The sequence below is a fragment of the Anabrus simplex genome, chromosome 2, assembly GCF_040414725.1.
Source record: "Anabrus simplex isolate iqAnaSimp1 chromosome 2, ASM4041472v1, whole genome shotgun sequence".
Classification (NCBI taxonomy): Eukaryota; Metazoa; Arthropoda; class Insecta; order Orthoptera; family Tettigoniidae; genus Anabrus; species Anabrus simplex.
In genome coordinates, this window is record NC_090266.1 from 20116780 (window position 1) to 20144055 (window position 27276).

General features: G+C 39.2%; 1 protein-coding gene across 3 annotated transcripts in view; it reads left to right on the forward strand.

Moving 5' to 3' along the window:
• The window catches only part of LOC136863886 (uncharacterized), a 381085-nt gene that overhangs the window by 143002 nt on the left and 210807 nt on the right, over positions 1-27276 (forward strand). The window contains exon 1 of one of the 3 annotated variants that reach the window (XM_067140281.2): positions 851-872. The exons of the other annotated variants lie outside the window; for them this stretch is intronic. The gene's annotated coding sequence lies outside the window, so the exon portion shown is untranslated. Of the gene's footprint in view, positions 1-850; positions 873-27276 lie in introns of those variants that run through there. 3 annotated transcript variants of the gene reach the window in all.

Genomic DNA, 27276 nt, shown 5'->3' on the forward strand with positions numbered 1-27276 from the left:
GAGCCACAAGATCTCACGTTCTAAGTGACTGTGTTGTGTGCAGAGCCACGATATCTCACGTTCTAAGTGACTGTGATGTGTTCAGAGCCACGAGATCTCCAGTACTAAGTGACTGTGTTGTGTTCAGAGCCACAATATCTCACGTTCTAAGTGACTGTGTTGTGTTCAGAGCCACGATATCTCACGTTCTAAGTGACGGTGTTGTGTTCTGGTAAGACTGAACGCCAAAATCTAAAAATATGACGTTTTTCGTTTATTGACTTATGTTACGACTTGAACTTTAGCGAACATTTTGGTGTATCATTTATATAGAAATTCGTCCTAGAAGTATTTTCAATTATTTTTTAAATTTACATCTACACTGCATGGATTTTCGTTTCATGTTGCACCGATTGGTATAGTCATTGATATATCAGGAATTTCTTGACGTAGAAGGCTGAGGTTTGGCTCATTTTAAAGTTCCGGAAGTTGGCTATACTGTTGCGCTCTAAGATGTCTGCCTATTGCTGTTTACAACCAAATAATTGGCGATAAAGGTATATGCATATTGAATCCTTGTTGTGGTTTCACATTTCTTTCAAAATGTGTTTGTGGGATATAATACATTAAAGTTAGGGGTCTCAGATGCTGTATTAACCTTCAATCATGGGAATTCAGGCAGACTTAAGGTTCTTGAAGAACTGGGAGTAGAAATAGTAAAGCATACGGCATCTGGATTGAAAGAGCTTGACAGGTTAAGGGTGCAAAAAGCAGAATTTGCGGCAAATTTGGCAACAGAAGAAGCAAGAAAGAAGAAGAAACGAGCAGATTAGCCAGTAAGGAGTCATATTATGGTGCTGGATGCTTCTAATTGGTCTAGGAAAACGTATAGGGTAAGTTTCAGATACTTTTTTCACTCTTCAATTTTGGAGTTGATTTCCTTGAAACTTAAAAATCTCAATAAATGTTCCTTTTTCTTCAAAACTATACAATGTATAACCATGAAATTTTGACAGGTACATAATATGTAGATATACAATACAGCTGGGGATCTACCATCAGGTCATTGCGACTAATACCTTGTGAGTTATGTTTCATTGTTCATGTTCATCATTACTCCCACATTTATTGAACCACAGTTCCAATTGTAGATCCCAGCACAGTAAGAGTTGAGGAATATACCGCAAAAATTCCATGCATTTATCTTTAGCAGTTTCTGAAAATAAAGAACATGAAGTATACAAAATGAACATTGGCGAGATAGGGCATTCGGTCTTACTTTCAGAGCCAAGAGATCTCCAGTTTGACGTGGAATGTGAACCACAGGGAGTCTTCTTTTCGTTTCCAAAACCCCATTGTTCGAAACGGAACCACCCGCGACTGCGATGAGAATAGAGTTTCTCTCTAAAAGTGACTGCTGACTTCATGGTCTGCATAGCAAACGACATCTCGGCTTGTTTATGTATGCCAAGTGGTTGTTGAAAACGACTTCCTTTCCTCATCAATCTTCCCTCTATAGGTATTACTTAGTGAGAGAAACAAGAAAAGAACAAAGGGCACAATTAAATTGCTTCATGAGAACTGATATGAGTGAGCGCTTTTCGTCATACCGCACACAGGTGTCACTGTGGATTATTCTAAGTAAACAGCACAAGAAATCTTCCACCTTCTGTTTTCTAAAGTTGCGCGGACGGTTAGAAATCGGCCCTAAGGACTATAATTCTATGGCAGCCGGTTGTAAAACGCAACAGTGTGAAGTCTTTCGGGCCCAGCATCTCTGAAGTTATTTCATGCTTTCTCTTTGTGTTTTACTTCTTCTGAAGCTCCTGCCTCCGAGGAAAGAGCACTTAATCGTCTTCAGACAGATTTTCGGCAGGGATGGGACAGAAAAAAGAAGGAAGTGGCCATGACAGTTTCCTTGTGTGAAAACGTGAAACTACGGAAAGCACTGCAGATAGTGGGGTTAGACCTCACCACATTCCAGCTACGCGGCCATCTCGCTCTGAAAAGGCCAGGGATCATGGCTCTGCTATAAGTGGCGGCCGGTCTGATGTAAAATAAAGCTTGTTTGACACAGACGGGTGTAAAACACGTCATGACTGCCGACCGTGGAGTTCGAACGCCCAGCCAGCTCGCTCGTCTTCCTCGGCCGAATGATCAGAGTCCAGGCCATCTGCTCGATTCCCGACCAGTTCAATTTGAATTGTAGACTGAGGCCGGGAATGGGGCTCACTCTGCCGTCAGTTGAAATGAGGAGTTGTGTGATATGATAGCTAGTGAACCCGGTCAAGATCCTACTGATCCTGGGCTGCAGTGTGCTGTATCTGTCACTCTTAGTTTACATTACAAACAAACTTTTCACGCTCCAGTTCTAGAAGATAAGAAAGAAAGTTAACATGTTCAAACTAAACATCGATATCTAATAATGTTGATCTACAAGCTCAGCATGCAAACGTGACTGGGACAATTAAATAAACAAGAAATTTCTACTATTTGACAGAAGGCAGTTCGGGTGTAGGATTCCGACAAGATATAGCAGGTATTTTAGATTCAGGAGGTCAGATGGGCTTCTGATAGGGTAGATCATGGAAGATTACTGACGGAAATGAGACTATAGAAAAGAGTGTTTCAGTTGGTGGATAAATGTCTAGAAAATAGAACTCAGAGAATTGGAGTAGGTGAGACATTTTAAGAGGTGGGGGGGGGGGTTATTGGACCGTTATGTTTTCTTATTATATACTATATCAATGATATGAGTAAAGAAAAGTAATCACAGATGATGATGTACTTCTAGACTAACAGGATTGTGAGCGCTACAATGTTGTGAGATGGACAGCAGGTCGTATGTTTCACCAAGAAGAGAAATCCTGCCCGTTTAAAGGAGAGGGCGCTTAAGCCTCTGTTAAGACCCCAGTTATCAGGCAAGTTGGCCGTGCGGTTAGGAACGCGCAGCTATGAGTTTGCATTCGGGAGATAGTGGGTTCGAACCCCACTGCCGGCAGCCCTGAAGACGATTTTCCGTGGTTTCCCATTTACACACCAGGCAAATGCTGAGGTTGTACATTAAATAAGGCCACGGCCAATTCATTCCTATTCCTAGGCCTTTCCTATCCCATCGTCGCCATAAAACCTAGCTGTATCGTTGCGACGTAAAACAAATAGCAAAAAAGACCCCAGTTAGATTATTGTTCCAGTGTATGGGAGATAACGAGGAAGCGATAGGAGACTATAAAGTGTACTTGACGGGTGTTAGAAAGGGAAGGGCAGAGTCTGGGGTAGGGCTGTTTATCAGGAATACCATTGCACGCAACTTAGTTTCTGTTAGGCACGTAAATGAGCGAATGATGTGGGTAGATTTGACAGTTGGAGGAATTAGGACAAGAATTGTGTCCGTGTATTCACCATGTGAGGGTGCAGATGAGGATGAAGTTGACAAGTTTTATGAAGCATTGAGTGACATCGTGGTCAGGGTCAACAGCAAGGATAGAATAGTTCTAATGGGCGATTTCAATGCGAGAGTTGGAAGTAGAACTGAAGGATACGAAAGGTTGATTGATAAATGTGGGGAAGGTATGTAAGCAATTTGGAAAGGGAAGCGTTTGCTGGACTTCTGTGCTAGTATGGGTTTAACAGTTACGAATACATTCTTCAAGCATAAGGCTATTCACCGCTACACATGGGAGGCTAGGGGTACCAGATCCATAATAGACTATATCTTAACAGACTTTGAATTCAGGAAATCTGTTAGGAATGTACCAGTTTTTCGGGGATTTTTTGATAATACAAGCCATCATCTGTTCTGCAGTGAACTAAGTATCTCTAAGCCTAGGGTAGAGAAAGTGAAATATGTCTGCAAACGAATAAAGTTAGAAAATCTCCAGGGCGAGGAAATTAGACAGAAGTACATGGATATGATTAGCGAGAAGTTCCGAACAGTAGACTATAAGCAGGTTCAGGAAAAAAAAAAAGGGGAATGGGTGGCATACAGGGATGCCGTAGTAGGAACAGCAAGGGAATGCCTAGGAAGAACTGTCTGTAAAGATGGGAAAAAGCGAACATCTTGGTGGAATGATGAAGTGAGAGCAGATTGTAAACGTAAAAAGAAGGCTTCTCAGAAATTGCTCCAAACAAGGGCCGATGCAGACAGGGAATTGTACGTAGATGAAAGAAACAGAGCGAAACAAATAGTTGTTGAATCCAAAAAGAAGTCGTGGGAAGATTTTGGTAATAACCTGGAAAGGCTAAGACAAGCAGCAGGGAAAACCTTCTGGACAGTAATAAGGAATCTTAGGAAGGGAGGGAAAAAGGAAATGAACAGTGTTCTGGGTAATTTAGGTGAACTGATAATAGATCCCAGGAAATCACTGCGGAGGTGGAGGGAATTCCTTGAACATCTTCTCAACGTAAAAGGAAATCTTTCTGGTTGTGTTGCGAACAACCAAACTCATGGGGAGGAGGAAAATGATGTTGGTGAATTTACGCTTGAGGAAGTGGAAAGGATGGTAAATAACCTCCATTGTCATAAAGGAACATGTAACAAAGGCTTTTCAGTCAGTCAAACACACAGCAAATACAATGTAAATTATAACACTATAAACATACCTGTAAAATACACACTAACATACAAAGAATGACATGTTTCGTTCTACAAGAACATCCTCAGATTCTATCAAATCACTTAAAAACAAGCTTATGTATGTACAGTATTGTTTGCGTAGCGTAAACTTGTCAATGATAGAGAGTTTAGTGATAACATGAAACAGTAAAGGCAAAATAAAAATATATACAAGTATTAATATAATGAAAACTTACGTACTTATCTAGACTGCCGATGTTAAGTCCGTTGTCACCAAATACTTCTTCTTCTTCTTTGTTTGTTCTTGGACTCTGCGCAGCGCACTACGTCCAGTCACCAAATACTATCTCAGGACTGTGATCGTGGAAAGTTTTTGGTGGGGCACGCTGCGCGTGGAGAGCAAGAGAGGGAGGGACCTTGTAGAGCGATGTGGATCTCTCCTATTGGATGATTAAATCGAGTATACTGTACAGTGGAGAGGGGAGGGAGAAGTAGGGCGAAGCGGCTGGAGCGCTGTGGAACCTTCCATCAACATTGGAGAGGGGAGAGAGGTTATTGACCTACTTCATGTTAAATGTACTTTTATGTAATATGGATGAATGCAAATTAATAATTTAGGTGAATAAAGTAAGGAACGGTATTATTATTATTATTATTATTATTATTATTATTATTATTATTATTATTATTATTATTATTATTATTATTATTATAAAAGCAATTTAATGAGTAGGTGTTGTCAGATATAATGTGAATAGAGCGAATAGGGGGGAATTATTTAAATGTGTATGCTCATTCAGGTTATTTGCATTGGCATTTCTTGCGACGTAAATTTCTATCGCTTTTTTTATATTCAAAGATTTACTTTTATTTTCGAAGTGTAAAATTTTTAGATCAATGTTGATGTCTGTGAAATGGTGTGAACAGTCGTATATGTGCTCCCCGAAGACTGAATGCCGATTATATCTGATCGTGTTTTTGTGTTCTTTGTATCTTGTATGGATATTACGTTTTCCATAAAACGTAATTGATAGAATCTTAGGATGTTCTTTTAGAACGAAATATGTCATTCCTTGTATGTTAGTGTGTATTTTACAGGAATGTTTATAGTGTTATAATTTACATTGTATTTGCTGTGTGTTTGACAGACTGAAAAGCCTTTGTTACATTTAACTAAGTCAACACTGGAAAACACGGCTTCATTCTTAACAAATGAACAGGCATAGGTGAAATTAGACCTGAAATGGTGAAGTATATTGGGAACGTAGGGATGAAATGGCTTCATAGAGTAGTAAGATCAGCATGGAGTGTTGGTAAGGTACCTTCAGACTGGACAAAAGCAGTAATTGCACCTATCTATAAGCAAGGGAACAGGAAGGATTACAACAACTGTCGAGGTATCCCATTGATTAGTATACCGGGCAAAGTATTCACTGGCATCTTGGAAGGGTGGGTACGATCAGTGGTTGAGAGGAAGTTGGATGAAAATCAGTGTGGTTTCAGACCACAGAGGGGCTGTCAGGATCAGATTTACAGTATGAGCCAGGTAACTGAAAAATGCTACGAGATGAATAGACAGCTGTGCTTATGCTTCGTAGACCTAGAAAAAGCATTGACAGGGTAGAGAGCTAAAAGATGTTCGCCATTCTGTGGACTATGGAATTAAAGGTAGATTATTAAAATCATTCAGAGGCATTTATGTTGACAATTGGGCTTCAGTGAGATTTGATGGTAGAATGAGTTCCTGGGTCAGGGTACTACAGGGGTTACACAAGGCTGTAATCTTTCAACTTTGATGTACGTAGTTTACGTGGATCATCTGCTGAAAGGTATTGCACCTGTCCAGGGTTCCAGTACATAATTAATTACTTTAGGTCACAAATACGATGGCTGAATGGACTATCTTATATGAGGCCTTCGAAAAATAACCCAGAATCGAAATCCCATGACCCCTACTTCGTAGTATACACGACTAAGCTCGAGAGCAAACGGGTCGATGGTCTGTTCGCATAAAATGGGCGTTAAATTAAATGTCTATAAAGTAGGGAAATCTAAATTTGAGAGGAATACGACTTCCCTACTAAATGAGATAAATGGTTTTCCATACTTTAAAACACAAACTTTAATGTACTGAGAAAAACACATATTAAATTCTATATGAGAAGGTATGCCACCAAATTTATATACAGGATATATATATTTGATTTATGATTGGTGACTTAAATGTCTTTCAGTCTCTATCTGATTTGCATCTTTGAACTTCATTACCTTACGATATCGAAGAGGCATCCCTCTTCTAATTAATTAACACTGGTTAACACTCATTATACAATTACACACTGATTAATTAAACAGATACATATAATAAAGGCACATCTCGCAACTATTCATTATTCCTGTATCATGGTGTCAAATTTTACAGGTTTATAGTTCATGATGTCATGATATCATTGTGATTGAGGCGTTTAATAGAGCTATAACAAGCACACTTCCGATACACGTGAATGTCGTATCACAACATTAGCCTATTAAATCCTATCTGATTATATTTATGAATTATTAAATTGTCGCCCAACGCTTGTTTCACCGGGATATTAATAAACACTATGTGACAAGACAGATTCCAAACAACGTTGTTCCCTGTAGGACAATAAATTCTACAAGCAATACCAGAACACAATATACAACATGAACAGTAACAGTTATCTGAAAAAGAAACACATAGGTATACCACATTTTATACATATGAAGGCGTATGGAAGGTATGGTCCTCACTGCCGCATGGGACTGAACCCACGCTCCTCAGACATCCGGAGTGCATTTCCTGAAATTCCCTATATCGATTTACGTAAAGAAAGAAAGAAAGAGCTTCGGAAGAATTCATTCATCTCGTGAAATATTGATTCTACAATGACGGTGGTAATCTATGATTTTACATGTGAATGTAACATCGTGGCAAGGCAGAATGAACAGCTCGCATTGTCCCAAGCAACAGCAAGGCAAGACTTCCCCCAGTGATCCCTTCTTTCAGACAAGGAGCCACTTTCACTTATATCCCGGACACTACGTGGCAGTTTCCATTCTATTATTTTATTATTATTATTATTATTATTATTATTATTATTATTATTATTATTATTATTATTATTATTATTATTATTAGTATTAGTATTAGTATTAGTATTAGTATTATTATCATTATTCACGCAGAAGAATATCTCTCTTCTTTAATCATCCGGATTCTATCAGCCTCAATATCATAATCTGGCATTCATTCAGCCTCATTGCCATTATCCCTTCGTACTTAACATATAATCATTTGGGAGACTCACATTTATATCTACGATTCAGCCTACCAGACATTGACCTGCAAGATAGGTTCCCGCTCTCATCCCGATATCTCAAGCACCTGCGTATTTATATAGAAGATTCTATTCTTCGGGAATTTAAATTAACTGTTACTTTCCCTTTCTAAATCACTCATGGTTCGCACCCCGCTGTCGTGTCTCCATCATCTTGATCAGCAGTCTTAAAACTACTGATTGGAGGAATCTCCTACATTACCGTGAAGTATAAAAGAAATAACTAAAGAACCTTCTGACGACTCATAACAATATGTAAATTGATGATAGCTGGAAACAATCTAATGAACACTAACCCCTTTTCATTACGATACTTCACACTTAATCAATTCTAGGATCTTATAACTACGTCATGCATTAACATTCCCGGCTCAAAATAAAGTCAATGGTTACCCAACCATAGAAGAAAAATTCGCTTAAAATCATAATAAAACTAAGACAACTCCAATCCCTTTGAAACAGCTTGAGACAGTTACCTATACTACAATTTATTTACATGCATAAAATTTTCTATTTACAGTTAAGGGGTGTTACAACTTTCAGGCTTAAAAATTTGGAAATGTACTTATCGCTTCAGATTTGTGATCAGCTTTGTTTGCTCTGTTAATTAAAGATGACGGATGACAGCCGTCAAAAAGGCACGCGGAATTTTTCTAATTGCCCGCTACTACGTACTTACGGTAGTAGCCGCAAAGATAGCAGCACGGTGCTCTGTTAATTAAAGATGGCAACTGTTAAAAAAGTACATAGAATTTCAAATTGCCGCCGCCACATTTCAAAGGTAGTAGCAAAAGATGGCAGCACGATGCTTTGTTGAATAAAGATAGCAGCTGTCCAAAAAAGCACGTATAAATTACCGGCACCACATTTCAAACGTAGTAGCTAAAGATGGCAGCACGATGCTTTGTTGTTTAAAGATGACAGCTGTCAAAAAGCACGTGGATTTAAAAAGCACGTGGAATTTCGAATTTCCCTCCACCGCATGCATAAGGATAAAGTTTAGTGCCGTAGAGATGGCAGCACGATACTCTGTTGATTAAAGATGGCAGCTTGTCAAAAAAGCACGTGGGAATTGCCGCCACCACACTTCAAAGTTAGTGCCGTAAAGGGGGCAGCACTGAGGTAAGCGATGCAAGATGGCGGATGACAGCTGTCAAAAAGCACGTGGATTTTAAATTATCCACCACCACGATAAAGTTTAGTACCATAAAGTGGGCAGCATTGTGTTTAGCGATGCAAGATGGCGGATGACAGCTGTCATAAAGCACGTGGCTTTGTTTACAAACAAGTGCATGTAGAATGTTTCAAATTGCCCTCTACCACGTGGCTAAGTTGGCAACTATGAGCTTTAGCCCCGTCAGGATAGCGGCACTGAGGTTAGCGAGGCAAGATGGTGTATGACAGCTGTCAAAAAGCACGTGGCTTTGTTTACAAACAAGAGCACGTGGTTTGCGGCGGAGGCCTCTGCGGAGGGTCCTGTGGAGGTGGAGGCGGAGGAGGCCTCTGCGGAGGGGCATGTGGAGGTGGAGGTGGAGGTGGAGGAGGCCTCTGCGGAGGGGCATGTGGAGGTGGAGGTGGAGGAGGCCTCTGCGGAGGGGCATGTGGAGGTGGAGGTGGAGGTGGAGGAGGCCTCTGCGGAGGGCCGGTGGAGGTGGAGGCGGCCGAAGCCCCACTTATATTACTGTCTGAATATGAAGAGGAGAGTGTTGGAACAAACGCCCACACCCAATCCCCTAGCCAGAGAAATAAATCACACTCGATTAAAGCCCCGATGGAGCCGCGAAACGAACCCGGGACCCTCTGAACCGAAGGCCTCAACGCTGACCATTCAGCTAAGAATTCGGACTGCGTCCTTATGCCATATTTTCATTTATTTTGCAAACTTTTATTAGTGTTCTCTTGCTGTTACATTCTGTCTTTCTATGACTTTCACGCTTTGGACAACCTTCTTGCACAGTCTCCTGTAATACTTCGATAAAATTCCTTCCCATTAGCACCCCATTCCTTCTTGACCCCATCCACCCAGTAGCCCCAATTTGGTGCTGACATGCTAAGTCTAGAATTTCACCCCTTACCCACGTTTTAAATTTCAACCAATACTTGACTATTCGTTTTAGAATATCTGCTCGTATATTCATCCCTTCGCACTTCATTATTACTCCACTATTTGCAATACAGCATGGCAATCCCATAATTATCTTGGAAAATTTGCTAACGACTATATCTAAAGTTACAATTCCACGATCTACTCCACAAATTTCAACTCCATGCAATACCTTTGCTTTAACTACTGAATTGAATACGTTTCTCTGCACTTTATACTCGATGCTAGGGATATTTTATCCAGTATATTTATACTATCTAAGGCACGACTCTGTCCATTTTTGTTCTTTTTATCTGTTCTGACCATCTACCACTCGTGCTTATATTCATCCCTAAGAATTCAGTTTTAACAACTTCTAGCTTTATTTCACCCATCCTTGAAAGCTTGTCACCGCATTTAAAAAACATGTGGAGAAGCCTTTAGATTCCACCCTTTACAGTCATTAATACTATTTTGCATCTCGACAGGTGTTCATGTGAGTAGAAGGATGTATTGATTCTCGAGATAATGAGAAGTTCCTTTCTCAAAGCCATTCGATTCGAAGATATAAAAGTAATATAGATGACAGTTTACACCCCCGTTTAAGAAATCTCCCTCACTTCTACACCAGTTGCTCTTATCATTGCCCCAACTTGTAGACGACAGCCCGTCTACTCATCGAATCAAAAGCTTTCTCCAAATAGACTGCTGCAATAAATATCTTGTCTCTTTTGTTCTTGATGTATTTATCCATTATCGTTTTTAGTACCATTATATTATCACCTATCCTTATTCCCTTTCAGAGCCCCGATTGGAGTCTCGATAGGATCGAGCACCCCATCCCTCTACTGTACTCACTTCATCACGCTCCGTATGACTTTGGGAATCTCAGCCCATCAAACATCTTGTTAAATATTTTGACTATCCTTGCTAGGATAAAGTTATTCTTGCCTACTTCCCTCCAAAATTGCTCCTGATTACCCCTTCGACCCTTTCTCTAATAATTATTTTACTTCATCAACTGAAAGGTCCTTATCTAAATTAGGCAGGGTGCACTCCAGTCCCCTCGAAACCTTAATATTTTGTGCACACCAATCAAATGCTGGGGCTGTGCCTTAATTAAGAACACGGTCACTTCCTTCCCGCCCATAGCCCTCCCTATCCCACCGTCGCCACAAGACCTACCTCTGTCGGTGCGACGTACAGAAAATTGAAAATATCTAACATGGACATCTATGTTTCATGTGAGCAACTTAATAAGTGCTCTAATACCCAAGTAACAATAGGCCTGTACACTCTTTTTCTGTATTTGTTAGGAATTATCTATTTGTTTCCGTCACATCGTCACAGAGAGGTCTTATGGTGACGGTGGAATACGACAGGAATAAGAGTGGAAAGAAATTGAAACTGAACTTAATTAAGAACAACTTTGCCTGGTGTGAAAATGGGAAAACACGGCAAAACATCTTCGCGGCTGCCGACAGGAGGGTTCAAACCCACTACATGCGGAATGCAAGATCAGCGACGCTACTCAAACAGATTCACCTGTTCCTTTAACAGTTAATTTCCTAATGTAATATTTCCTGCTTCACCTGACCCTATTGCATTACTTTATTTTAGATTTATTATTATTATTATTATTATTATTATTATTATTATTATTAACAAATACCTCTCACGTGGGAAATATCCCGGTGGCAATGGTTACTTAAAGTAAAGTTTAAACATAATTACCCAACAACAAGAAGAAACAAAATATTACAAGAAACACTACTAATATCCAGCATCATCACGCACAACTTAAGTATTTCCAGTGCTTAACACTACGGCTTACAATACTATAGGCTGAGGTTAACACTGATTAGGTTCATACTGTAGTACCCTTGCCTTTCAAAAATTCCTCCTCATCTTCTCAGCTTTGTGTTCCCCTCCTTCAATTGTGATTAGTTTTGCAAATTCCGTTTTGATTTCCATTACTGCCTGCCGGGATGAGGCGCTGAGTTACTGACCTCAACCCGGCAGATTCGATCCTGGCTCAGTTCGGTGATATTTGATGGTGCTCAAATACATCAGGCTCGTGTCGGTAGTCTTAGTAGCACGTAAAAGAACTTCTGCGCGTCGAAATTCCGGCAACTCGTCGTCTCCTAAAACCGTCAAAAAAGTAGTTGGTGGGCCGTAAAACCTGTACTGTCTAATCTACATAAACTTGAAAAGAGACGTCATACTGCAGCCCTGCCTGGCTCATTTTTTCATTGTCCTTAACTGTTATCACTGAAGACTGATTTTTGTATGGATTGAAAATAATCATTCTTTCTCGGTATTCATGCTCGATGACCTTCAGGATTTAAAAGAGCTTGGCTCAATCATCATCATCGAATACCACATACGTGGGCTTGGCGCGATCCTGTATGATCAGTACAATATTGCTTCGCGTATTCTTGCATTTCATCGTCTACCGATCTTGCTTCGAACATTGCCATAATCTTTCTAACGTAGTTAGAACAACAATTATTCTGAATAACGTCGTGTTTCGGGGAAGTCAGCAATCACCCAGAACAAATCGAGCTGCTTTTCTTTGCATTTTTTCCAGTTCTTGAATCAGGTAATCCTGGTGAGGGTCCCATACACTGGAACCATACTCTAGTTGGGGTCTTACCAGAGACTTATATGCCCTCTCCTTTACATCCTTACTACAACCCCTAAACACCCTCATAACCATGTGCAGAGATCGGTACCCTTTATTTACAATCCCTTTAATTTGATTACTCCAATGATGTTCTGTCCTTATATTAACACCGAAATACTCAATGATCCCCAAGAGGAACTTTCACCCCATCAACGCAGTAATTAAAACTGAGAGGACTTTTGCTATTTGTGAAACTCACAACCTGACTTTTAACCCCGTTTATCAACATACCATTGCCTGCTGTCCATCTCACAATATTATCGAGGTCATTTTACAGTTGCTCACAATCTTGCAAGTTATTTATTACCCTATAGAGAATAACATCATCCGCAAAAAGCCTTACCTCTGAATCTACTCCTTTACTCATATCATTTATATATATAAGAAAACATAAAGGTCCAATAATACTGCCTTGAGGAATTCCCCTCTTAATTATTACAGAGTCAGATAAAGCTTCGCCTACTCGAATTCTCTGGGATCTATTTTAATATAGCACCTCATTCAATCACTCTTTTGTCTAGTCCAATTACACTCAATTTTGCAAGTAGTCTCCCATGATCCACCCTATCAAATGCTTTAGACAGGTCAATCGCCACACAGTATTTTTGACCTCCTGAATCCAAGATATCTGCTATGTCTTGCTGGAATCCTACAAGTTGGGCTTCAGTGGAATAACGTTTCCTAAAACCGAACTGCCTGCTATCGAACCAGTTATTAATTTCGCAAACATGTCTGATATAATCAGAAAGAATGCCTTCCCAAAGCTTACATGCAACGCATGCCAATCTTCCTGGCCGGAATTTTCAGCTTAATGTCTATCCCCTTTCCTTTATACACAGGGGCTACTATAGCAACTCTCCATTCATTTTGAATAGCTCCTTCAACCAAACAATAATCAAATAAGTACTTCAGATGTGGTACTATATCACAACCCAATGTTTTTAGTATATCCCCTGAATCTTATCAATGCCAGCCGCTTTTCTAGTTTTCAAATTTTGTATCTTATTGTAAATGTCATTGTTATTATATGTCAATTTTAATACTTCCTTGGCCTTAGTCTCCTCCTCTATCTGGACATTATCCTTGTAACCAACAAACTTTATGTACTGCCGACTAAATACTTCTGCCTTGTGAAGATCGTCACATACACACTCCCCTCGTTCATTAATTATTTCTGGAATGTCCTTCTTGGAACCTGTTCCTGCCTTAATATACCTATATATACCATTCCATCATTCACTAAAATTTGTATTGAACCCTTGGGAGGTCCATGAAGGGTACCTACCTTCCTTACCTATGATCAATTAGCTTGAGATCTGTCTCTTGGGTCGTTCTTCGTCACTTGCTGAGGTAAAAGGTGGGTTTCAGTGTTTTAATCTATCTACTTAAATGAAAGATCGACCTAGAAAATTTTGTGGTTTATTTAAAAATATTTTAATGAGAAAAATTCAGAAATCAGCATTGAAATTAGAACTAATCTTGTACAGTCAACGCAAAACTATTTACAAAGCAGAGGAGAGGTATACTGGTTTGAGAAGGTTTGACGTAACTGCCTGATGGGCATCATTACTAGATACCATTGTCACGAATTAAGAGTGAAGAAAATAAAGTCCGGAACTCCTTAAATTCGGCTCCCATGTGAGACTACATGTACCATCAAAATGATTCCTGATGGTCCATCCCTCGTATAATTAAGGCAGTCCGATCGGTGTGTGCCACACAGAGGTTGTGCGGCATGGACACTTAATTGCGACTATGTCATGGACCGACATCTAACCTTCTAATTTACTTTAAAGTCATTGTGGATGATGGCCGCAAGGAAAATGGTGCTCTAATGGCATATGGCCGTAATCTAAGTCACTGAGGTTGATGACTCCATGGCCATCCAATTTTCTACGCTGAAGGCTAAGCATAATTAAGATACATCGGTTGATGACCATGTTTTCCACTTTACTAATCCCAGCACATTTAATGTTCAATCAATCAAAGTCAAATAATACAACAACAACAATGCTCACAATACTTTGCGGCAGTAAAATCCATTACATTCGGGCAGGTCCCCTTAAGCGTTACGTTAATAATTGAACTTTACCAGCAAAATAAACAAAGTTTTCTAGAATACATCTTCAAGTTATTCACTTGGCTCACGTTATTTCACAAATACGGTTTCCACTGAGTTTAATAATTTAATAAATTGAAATGATTTACAAATCCTAATTAACAACAAATTCTACATCCGCGGGCGAATGGTTTCTTTAACAAGTGCACACTCAAATTTATTTACGTTTTATTTTATAATATTTATCGTCGCTTGATATCGTGCAGCTGAAAAAATAATATATCATTTATTTCCAGTATTATATCTTATTTCATGACATCACACCATAAGTTTAATCTAACACTAGCAATTATTAACACTTGGATAACCCTAATTATTTAATACTCAATATCTGCATAAGTAACTCGACGTAAAATGTAAGCCAAATACTATATCACATCCCATCCTGACATTTGTAAGGTATTGTGCACCCCTCAAAAATAAATCAATAACTACCACCAACACTCTAATTTGGACACCCTGAAAATTGTAAACTTCGCTCATTATAGTCTAACTTCCGTGGTTTCAATATACGTTCAGATGTCAGTTAAATAAGTTGATATTATAGAATGCTACCTAATAACATACACGTTACACATGGAAGAAAATTTCAATTAGTTCTTGCAAAATTACGAACTCCACTCTAAAGAACACGGTCTGATTTCCTAATATGTTGACAGACCACAAAAATTACCGTTATCTCTCCCCAACGGCTGTCTGGCGGAATTCTCCCCTCCGCTGTCATAGCTTTGACTGAAAACACCTGTTGTAAGCCCCGTTTAACTGGTCTCAAAAGAATGAAATATCCGATCTCGCTGATAAAATTTCGAATAAAACATTCCTGGCCCAAACAGATGTCATTCAAAATTATACACGTCACAAATAACTTCCTCGGGTTCACGCAGAATCTCCCGGCATATTTACAGGCTTCGAGTCACCTGATTCACAAAACTCCTACCTCAACTCACATCTTAACAAGACTTAAACCTCTTGCCTCAAACACGACAGATCTCAATGACAAAAAGAATGGAATAATAATCCTTAGAATCCACAACGCATAACCACACACAATACTCTAATAATGAAACAAGTTTGCATGACGTGACCTCGTATTTCTGTACTGGACTTAACTAAAATGACTGAAAACTGTACTATTCTTTATTGTCAGTCAGACACAATTTAAACGGACATTGAAATAGCAGTCCCTTCGTGACAGATATTCACCGATCTACATTGCTCAACACGACAGTTTGAAAATGGGTAACCACGGATTTCTTGCACCACTTTTATGCCTTTCAAGGTTCACTCTGCAAGCCTCTGTGAATTTACTAAACGTCGCCACAATCCTCTATTTGCAACTAGTGCTGTGGCCTCATTGAGTTCTATACCTCTTATCATTAAATTATTAGAAACTAAGTCTAACCATCGTCGTCTTGTTCTACCTCTACTTCTCTTAACCTCCATAACAGCCCATTATTCTCCTAGGTAACCTATCCTCCACCATTCGCCTCACATGACCCCACCACCGAAGCCAGTTTATGCGTACACCTTCATCCATCGAGTTCATTCGTAAATGAGCCTTTATCTCCTCATTCCGAGTACCTTCCTGCCGTTGTTCGCACCTGTTTGTATCAGCAATAATTCTCGCTACATTCATGTCTGTTACTTCTAACATATGAATAAGATATCCTGAGTCCACTCAGCTTTCCCTCCCGTAAAGCAATGTTGGTCTGAAAACAGACCGATATAAAGATAGTTTAGTATGGGAGCTATGGGAGTTAATAATTGGGGAAATTTACCAAATCTTATGTGTTTGTGTTTAGTCTTTGTTTGTAGTAATCTGCGATTAGTGACATTTATTTACAGTTTTCACACTGAGTAGTTCCGTAGGCGTTCGCTAGATGACAACCGGTAATTTAGGTCTGCGTGAAAGAAGAAACATATCTTTCTTTTTAATAGTATTATTAAAATATCAATAGGTTTGTTCATAAAATACTTACAAAGACGGAATATTAAAAAGAGTCGTAACTTCGGCAGTGGTTATATCTATTAGTGCAGGCATTTGACAGGGTATTTCAAATAGCAGTTCAACGGTCCCACCTATCACGAAGGTTATGACTTCTTTTAATAACGCGATGCTGTTGTAAACTTTGTTTAAAGAAAGGATTTCAACAGAATAGACAGTATTTCACTGGCGAAATAGTTAACAGTCGTAATTGTTATTGATTATTCTCGCTCTTCTTATTCAAATATTGGCATTGTTGGCTACATTTGTGAACAAAGCGTGTATTGTATCAAGACAATATAAATAAAAATCAGCTGATTCTTGTATTCTGATCATTTGTAGTTCTGAGTAGGCAGTTAAAGTATCCGTAATTTATATTTCACACCCTCGACATTTCAGTATTTATGAGCGGTTAGCTAATAATCAAGTTCCTACATTCCAATAATTGCAATTCAAGTCCCTGGCGTAGTTTAGACAGACATACTCTTGAGAAATTATTGTAAACAATCTCATATTATTCAGCATTTAAGGACACTTTTATTCTCCGTCCCGCGGAGTAGGGAAAATAATAGTAATCCACCATCTGTAAAGATCACATAACCGCATTTCAGTTGAGAATTGTAGTGTAGATACAGTATATTAGATAGTATCTTGCCTGTTATATTCGTGTGTATTTTTGTGCAAATGGCAGGTTTCATTTCTATTACAGCACAGTAGGACGAAGTAGTACTAATATTAATCTGTATACGTGTTTAACTTTGTTGGTAATTTTTGAGTGCCTACCGGTAGTTCTTGCGAATATCTAAATTTAGGCCTAATTGGAATTTTCATTTCTATTTGGGCTTAGTAAGAAGCTAGGATACATCTGAACGTAGTTTTAACCTTATTGTAGTATAGTAACTTATTAGAAATTAGAGTAGTTTTGAGTAGTTGTGCGAATTTCGAACTTAAATGATAATTTTCTTTTCTGTTTTTGTTTGGTAATAACCTGTTGTAATTAGAATACGTCTGAACGTAGTTTAAAATTATTGTAGTGTATTGTAGTATATTAGAAAGTAGTGTGTTTATTCTATTACTGTGAAATATTTGAATAGTATGGTACCGTTTCTGTGCTATCTGTAGCAACTCTCTTACTAAAAATTCTCTTGTGTATTTAGGGTAGACTTAACTGCAGTTAATAATTGTGTACTTCTTGTGTATTATTCTCTGTTTCCAGTAATTAACAGCAATTTTCATCCTGTTAGCGTGTTGTAGGAAAAAATAGTACAATTAAGTAGTATTGTAGTGCAGTAGTAGCCTACATGAAATAACTTACTGTCGTGTGATCTCTGTGAACTAACCTAGACAATATTTCTTCCATTTCATTTTTTATTTTGCACAGAATAAGTTACCTTATTTTTCCTTTCCTTTTCATTATTTAGTAAAAAATGGCTAAGGAGTGCGAGTGTACGAACTGTGGGTGTGGCCAGGCATTAAGGAGTAGGAGGGAGGAGTTGGAGAAAATTAGGATTCTCTCAGAGGACAGAAAGGAAAGTAGGCCTCCAAACAATGTACAGGATACAGTAGGTGTAATAGAGGGACTGGAAGTAAAGGAGAGAATTGTGGAAGACAGGTGGTCTAATGTTTTAAGGCGAAAGAGATTGCAGGCTAAGGGCTCCATTCAAGATCAAAATTCAGGACAGGTGTCGGCGAGAAATCGGAACGAGTCACTGCAGGTAGAACAACCGAGGGAAGATGAAGAACTGGGAATTGTTGCCGAGAAGATTGGAAGGAGGAGAAAGGGAAGAGGTAGGAAAGGGAAATATGGAGTAGTGGATAGGAAAAGACAGGTGGAACAGGGTCCTCGGATGGAGAAAAAGGAGGAGGAAGTAGCTTCTGCAGCTGTCAGGAAAGATAGGACTGACCAGGAGGGGAGGGGATCAAATGAGGTGGTTAGGGTTGAGGCTCTGGTCATGGGGGATTCTATCGTTAGACAAGTCGGGAATGTGTGTGGAGGAAAGGGTACCAGAGTAGAGTGTTAACCAGGAATTAGGTTAAGGCAGATGTTGAGGAAAGTAGAAGAGAAGGAGGAGGGTAAGGAGAAGGTGGTAGTGTTTCACGTTGGTACTAACAACGTAAGACAAGCAGGTATAAGTACCACTATAGTTGGGGATGTGTGGGACCTGGTAAATGAAACACGGGTGAAGTTTAAGGAAGCGGAGATTGTTATCAGTGGAATACTGTGTGGGAGGGATAATGACTGGAAGGTGATTGGGGATTTAAATGAGACTTTAGAGTGGGTATGTGGGAAACTGGAAGTGAAATTTCTAGATCCTAATGGGTGGGTAGGAGATAGGGATCTGCGCTCAGATGGCCTTCACTTAAAAAGCAGTGGTACAAATAAGATAGGAAATTTGTTTAGAAGGGTTATAGGGTGGTACATTCAGGGAAACAGGGTGGCCTAGGAAGCGGTGTTAAGTGAACAGGGAACTGGAAATCAAGTAGGGATGACATAAAACTGTTAGTGCTCAACCGTAGAAGTATTGTAAAGAAAGGAATAAAATTAAGTAATTTAATAGATATATAATTACCAGATATTGTAATAGGAGTTGAATCATGGCTGAGAAATGATATAATGGATGCAGAAATTTTCTCACGGAACTGGAGGGTGTATCGTAGGGATAGGAATGGAATGGTAGGAGGGGGTATTCATTCTCGTGAAAGAAGAATTTGTAAGCTACGAAAAAGTTAAAGATGACAAGCACGAAATTCTAGGGGTAAGTCTCATTTCTAAAGATAATAGGCACCTTGATGTCTTTGGAGTGTACAGTCCAGGAAAGGGTAGCGCAGTTGCTGATTCAGAATTATTTGATAAGATAATCAGCTATGTGGGAAACGATAAGGAAAGGAACGTGATCGTAGCGGGTGATCTCAATTTACCAATTTACCAAATGTCAATTGGAAGGTAATGAAAATGACAGGAAGCATGACCAACAAATAGCAAATAAGTTAATATGGGAAGGGCACCTGATTCAGAAAGTGATGGAACCAACTAGAGGGAAGAATATTCTGGATGCGGTGCTGGTAAAACCAGATGAGCTCTATAGAGAAACCGAAGTATTAGATGGTATTAGTGATCACGAAGCTGTTTTTGCGGTAATTAAAAATAAATGTGAAAGAAAGGAAGAGATTAAAATTAGGACTGTTAGGCAGTACCATATGGCCGATAAAACAAGCATGAAGGAGTTTTTAATAAGTAAATATGATCGGTGGAAAAACGGTAAATAAAAATGTAAGCAGACTCTGGGATGGGTTTAAAGCAATTGTTGAGGAATGTGAAAATAGGTTTATCCCTTTAAAGGTGGTAAGGAATGCTAAAAATCCACTATATTATAACAGAGAAGTAAAGAGCCTAAGAAGGAGGTGCAGGTAGGAAAGAAATAGATTTAGAAATGGCTGTGGAAGTAAGGAGAAGTTGAAGGAACTTACGAGGAAATTGAATCTAGCAAATAAGTCAGCCAAGGATAACATGATGGCAAGCATAATTGACGGCCACACTCATTTTAGTGAAAAATGGAAGAGTAAGTATAGGTACTTTAAGGCAGAAACAGGTTCCAAGAAGGACATTCCAGGAATCATTAATGAATAAGGGAAATGTGTATGCGAAAGATCTTCAAAAGGCAGAAGTATTCAGTCAGCAGTATGTGAAGATTGTTGGTTACAAGGATAATGTCCAGATAGAGGAAGTGACTAATACTAAAGAAGTATTAAAATTTACATAGAACAGCAATGACATTTACAGTAAGATACAAAAGTTGAAAACTAGAAAAGCAGCTGGAATTGATAAGATTTCTGCGGATATACTAAAGACAATGGGTTGGGTTATAGTACCATATCCGAAGTACATTTTTGATTATTGTTTGCATGAAGGATTTTTACCAAATGAATGGAGAGTTGCTAAAGTAGCCCCTGTATATAAAGGAAAGGGTGATAGACATAAAGCTAAAAATTACAGGCCAACAGTTTGGCATGCATTGTATGAAAGCTTTGGGAAAGCATTCTTGCTGATTATATAAGACATGTTTGCATAATTAATAACTGGTTTGATAGAAGGCTGTTTGGGTTTAGGAAAGGTTATTCCACTGAAGCCCAACTTGTAGGGTTCCAGCAAGCTATAGCAGATATCCTGGATTCAGGAGGTCAATTGGACTGTATCGCGATTGACCTCTCTAAGGCATTTGATAGGGTGGATCATGGGAGACTACTGGCAAAAATGAGTGCAATTGGACTTGACATAAGAGTGTCAGAATGGGTGGCTCTGTTTCTAGAAAATAGAACTCAGATTATTAGAGTACGTGAAGCTTTAACTGTCGCTGTAAAAATTAAAAGGGGAATTCCTCAAGGCAGTATTATTGGACGTTTGTGTTTTCTTATATATATATATATATGATATGTGTAAAGAAGTGGAATCAGAGGTAAGGCTTTTCACGGATGATGTTATTCTGTCAGAGTAATAAATCAGTTGCAAGATTGTGAGCAACGGCAAAATGTCCTCGATAATGTTGTGAGATGGACGGTAAGCAATGGTATGATGATAAACTGGGATAAAAGTCAGGTTGTGAGTTTCACAAATAGGAAAAGTCCTCTCAGTTTTAATTACCTTGTTGATGAGGTGAAACTTCCCATTAGGGATCATTGTAAATACCTAGGTATTAATATAAGGAAAGATCTTCATTGGGGTAATCACATAAATATGATTGTAAATAAAGGGTACAGATCTCTGCACATGGTTATGAGAGTATTTACAGGTTGTAGTAAGGATGTAAAGGAGAGGGCATATTTGTCTCTGGTAAGACCCCGACTAGAGTATGGTTCCAGTGTGTGGGACCCTTACCAGGATTACTTGCTTCAGGAACTGGAAAAAATCCACAGAAAAGCAGCTCGATTTTTTCTGGGAGATATCCGACAAAAGAGTAGCGTTACAAAAATGTTGCAAAGTTTATGCTGGGAAGACTTGGGAGAAAGGAGACGAGCCGCTCGACTAAGTGGTATGTTCCGAGCTGTCAGTGGATAGATGGCGTGGGAGGACATCATTAGACGAATAAGTTTGGATGGTGTCTTTAAAAGTAGGAAAGATCACAGTATGAAATAAAGTTGGAATTCAAGAGGAAAAATTGGGGTAAATATTCGTTTATAGGAAGGGGAGTTAGGGATTGGAATAACTTACCAAGGGAGATGTTCAATAAATTTCCAATTACTTTGCAATCATTTAAGAAAATTCTAGGAAAACAGCAGATAGGGAATCTGCCACCTGGGCGACTGCCCTAAATGCAGATCAGCATTGATTGATTGATTGATTGATTGATTGATTGATTGATTGATTGATTGACTGATTTCCTTCTTACAGAATACTGTTGATCGTTACTGCGAGCTGACTGCATTAGCTTTACTATACATTGATTCAATCTCACTTACTTATATTACCATCCTGGGAGAACACACAACCTAAATACTTGAAATTATCAACCCGTTCTAGATTTGCATCACCAATCATACATTCAGTTCTATTGAATTTCTTTCCTACTGACATCAATTAGTCTTCGAGAGGCTAATTTTCATACCATACTCATTGCACCTATTTTGATGTTCCACGATATTAGACTGCAGGCTTTCGGCACAATCTGCCATTAAGACCAAGTCGTCAGCATTGGCCAGACTGCTTACTACATTTCCACCTAACTGAATCCCTCCCTGCCATTGTATACCTTTCAGCAGATGATCCATGTAAACTACAAACAGCAAAGGTGAAAGATTACAACCTTGTCTAACCCCTGTAAGTTCTCTGAACCAAAAACTCATTCTACCGTCATTTCTCACTGAAGCCCAACTGTCAACATAAATTCCTTTGATTGATTTTAATAATCTACCATTAATTCCATAGTCCCCCAGTATAGTGAACAACTTTTACCTTGGTACTCTGTCATATGCTTTCTCTAGATCTACGAAACATAAACACAACTGTCTATTCTCCCGCAGAATTTTTCAATTACCTGGCGCATACTGAAAATCTGATCCTAACAGCCTCTCTGTAGTCTGAAACCACGCTGGTTTTCATCCAACTTCCTCTCAAGGATTGACCGCACCCTCCCTTCCATGTTACCAGTGAATACATTGCCTGGTATACTAACCAGTGAGATACCTCGATAGTTGTTGCAATCCTTCCTATTCCCTTGCTTATAGATAGGTGCAATTACTGTGTTGTCCAATCCGAAGGTACCTTACCAACACTCCATGCTAATCTTACTACTCTATGAAGCCATTTCATCCTTGCGTTTCCACTCTACTTCACCATTTCTAATTTCATCTATTCCTGCTGCTTTATGACAATGGAGTTTATTTACCATCCTTTCCACTTCCTCAAGTGTAATTTCACCAACGTCATTTTCCTTCCCCATGAGCTTGACTGTTCGCAACACCGCCAGGAAGTTTTCGTTTTACGTTGAGAGGATGTTCAAAATATTCCCTCCACCTGTCCAGTGATTCCCTGGGATCTATTATGAGTTCACTTGAATTACCCAAAACACTGTTCATTTCCTTCTTTCCTCCCTTCCTAAGATTCTTTATTACTGTCCAGAAAGTTTTCCCTGCTGCTTGACCTAGCCTTTCCAGGTCATTACCAAAATCCTCCCACGACTTCTTTTTGGATTCAACAACTATGTGTTTCGTTCTGTTTCTTTCACCTACGTACAAATCCCTGTCTGCCTTGGCCCTTGTTTGGAGAAATTTCTGATAAGCCTTCTTTTTACGTATACAAGCTGCTCTCACTTCATCATTCCACCAAGATGTTCGTCCTTTCCCATCTTTACACACAGTTCTTCCTAGGCATTCCCTTGCTGTTTCTACTACAGCATCCCTGTATGCCACCCATTCTCTTCCTATATACTAAACTTGCTTATAATCGACTGTTCAAAACTTCTCACTAATCATATCCATGTAGTTCCGTCTAAATTCCCCGTCCTGGAGATTTTCTACCCTTATTCGTTTGTAGACAGATTTCACTTTCTGTACCCCAGGCCTAGAGATATTTAGTTCACTACAGATCAGATAGTGGTCTGTATCATCGAAAACTCCGCGAAAAACTCGTACATTGCTAACAGATTTCCTGAATTCAAAGTCTGTTAAGATATAGTCTATTATGGATCTGGTAACCCTAGCCTCCCTTGTGTAGCGGTGATTAGCCTTATGCTTGAAGAATGTATTCGTAACTACTAAACCCATACTAGCACAGAAACCCAGCAAATGCTTCCCATTCCTATAAGCTTCCATGTCTTCCCCATATTTACAAATCACCCTTTCGTATCCTTCAGTTCTATTTCCAACTTTCGCATTGAAATCGCCCATTAGAACTATTCTATCCTTGCTATTGACCCTGACCACGATGTCACTCAATGCTTCATAAAACTTGTCAACTTCATCCTCATCTGCATCCTCACATGATGAATACACTGTCGAAGGAGTCTGCACAAGGTTTAACGCCCCTATACGACAGCTGAATCACCATCAACAGCGTTATATGCCCTTACTCTTATAGAATTTAATGCTGGCTTTTTGCACACTCTCTTGTTATTCGAAATTATATATTACCATCTACCCGAAGATGTAATATATGACAGTAGGGAGAGGGTAAAACCCGGTGCTGGCACATAGACTACTCCTGTCGAAAGAGCCTGCACAAGGCTTATCGCCTCCATCCGACAGATGAATCACCATCAACATCTTGTACCCGCAATCATTCTCGCTACTTCGGGAGATAGCGGGTTCGAACCCCTACTGTCGGTACCTCTGAAGGTAGCAAATGCTAGGCTGGGGTAGCTAGCCCTTTCCTGTGCGATCGTCAGTCTTCCTGACAACGTGCGTTAGGATCTGGCCGGACGCCCTTCCTGACGGCATAAGTTGCTAGGATTCGAATCGCAGTATCCATCATTGTGTCTGACTTGCGTGTATGTCATGCGTATTTTTTGCTGATATAACATCCTACTTCCGTTCGCCAGCCATAGCGGAAACTCACGGTACTGCGTCCATTTCGTCTTACAACTTGGAGGAGATAACATGCGTACGAATAATTTATGATTTTTCACCCCCCTATTTTTTTATACATGTATGTATGTAGTATCTCGCAACATTCTTATCAGTGTGTGTGTGTTTCGAAAAAAGAGAAACGTATATCAGCGTTCTAGTCGTGCTGTGATGTATTTGCAGTGTGACCGAGCGAGTTGGCTACGCAGTGTGCTTTCTTGATTTTCGCATGACATATATCAGTGTATTTGCAATTACTGAGCGTCTTAGCAGTAAGGTGAGCGAGTTGGCTACGCAGTATAGTTTTTTGATTTTCGCACTAGGCAAATCATTGAAGTTATATCGTTTACTGAGCGAGTTAGCTACGCAGTATGGTTTTTTATTTTCGTACTAGGCAAATTATTGAAGTGTTGCTATATCGTTTACTGAACGAGGTAGCTACGCAGTATGTGTACAGTATTTTTTATTTTCGTACTACGCAGTGTGCTTTCTTCATTTTCGCATGACATATATCAGTGTATTTGCAATTACTGAGCGTTTTAGCAGTATGGTGAGCGAGTTAGCTACGCAGTATAGTTTTTGATTTTCGTACTAGGTAAATCATTGAAGTGTTGCTATATTGTTTACTGAGCGAGTTAGCTACACAGTATGGTTTTTGATTTTCGCACTAGGTAAATCATTTTGAAGTGTTGCTATATCGTTTACTGAGGAGTTAGCCACACACTATGGTTTTTATATTCTCGTACTAGGCAAATCATTGAAGTGTTGGTATATCGTTTACTGAGCGAGTTAGCTACATAGTATGTGCATAGTGTGTTTTTGATTTTCGCACTAGGCAAATCATTTGAAGTGTTGCTATATCGTTTACTGAGCGAGTTAGCTACACAGTACGTTTTTCTTTATTTTCGCACTAGGCAAATCATTTTGAAGTATTGCTATATCGTTTACTGAGCGAGTTAGCTACGCGATATGCATAAGATCGCGTTGTATTTTCGATAAAGCTATGCCATGACAGAGCAGGAAGAGGAAAAGGAGGTTATAACAATCGCTATCTTACGCAAGCTGTTCAAAACACCTGTCTTATTATTTTTTCTCTTAGAACAAAGGTATACCCCTGACATGTTCTAAACACATGTTGTATCGAGTACAGTGTTCGATTCTAGTCTTGATCACTTATTTAGTGTTTTGAACACATCAATTAATGTTCTGATCACATGTTGAGGTTATCAACATCGAGTGCAGTGTTCGATTCTAGTCTTGTTATGTTTCAATCTGATTTAATGTTCTAATCACATGATGAAGTTAACAACATCGATTCTATTCTTCATACATCAATCAATGTTCTAATCACATGTTGAAGTTAACGACATCGATTCTAGTCTTCTTATGTTTTAATCTGATTTTCTTAGAACAAAGATTTCCCATAACAAGTTCTAAACACATGTCATACAGTGTTCGAATCTAGTCTTGATCACTTATTTAGTGATCTGAACACATCAATCAATGTTCTGATCACATATTAAATTTAACAGCATCGATTCTAGTCTTGTTTTGTTTCAATCTGATCTTCTTAGAAAAAGATATCGCCTGGCATGTTCTAAACACATGCTGTACAGTGTTCGGTTCTAGTCTTGATCACTTGTTTAGTGATCTGAACACATCAATCAATGTTCTAATCACATGTTGAAAATAACAACATCGATTTTAGTCTTGTTATGTTTCTTTTGTAATCCGCAAGTCTAAACATGCACAATAATGTTATCGCTGCACACTCTTGCCAACGCGATACGTGTTCGTTAAAGCTATGCCTTGACAGAGGAGGAGGAGGCGGTGGAGGTAGGGGGAGGATGAGGAAGAGGAGGAGGTAGAGGAGGTGTCGTATAGTCTCCTTCAAGATAGTAGATCAGAGGTTAGGTTCACGAATGCACTAATGTTTAATGATGATAGCTAACGGATTTTTTTTCAAATTATCCGCCACCACATGTTAAATGTATGTAGCTAAAGATAGCAGCACGGTGCTCAGTAGATTAAAGATGGCATCTGGATAGAATTTCAAATTGCTGCCACCACAATGTAGCTAAAGATAGCAGCACGGTGCTTTGTTGATTAAAGATGGCGGATGACGGCGGACGGATTTACCCACAAGATTGCAGCGCGGTGCTCTCATGATTAAATATGGTGGATGACAGCTGACAAAAAAGCATGTGGATGTTAAATTTTCTACCACCACAACGATAAGGTTTAGTACCGTAAAGATAGCAGCACTGAGGTAAGCGATGCAAGATGGCGAATAACAGCTGACGGAAATTTTCAAATTGTCCGCCACCACTTGTTAAATGTATGTACCTAAAGAGTGCAGCACGATGCTTTGTTGATTAAAGATGGCAGCTTGTCAAATAGAATTTTTCAAATTGTCCGCCACCACATTTCGA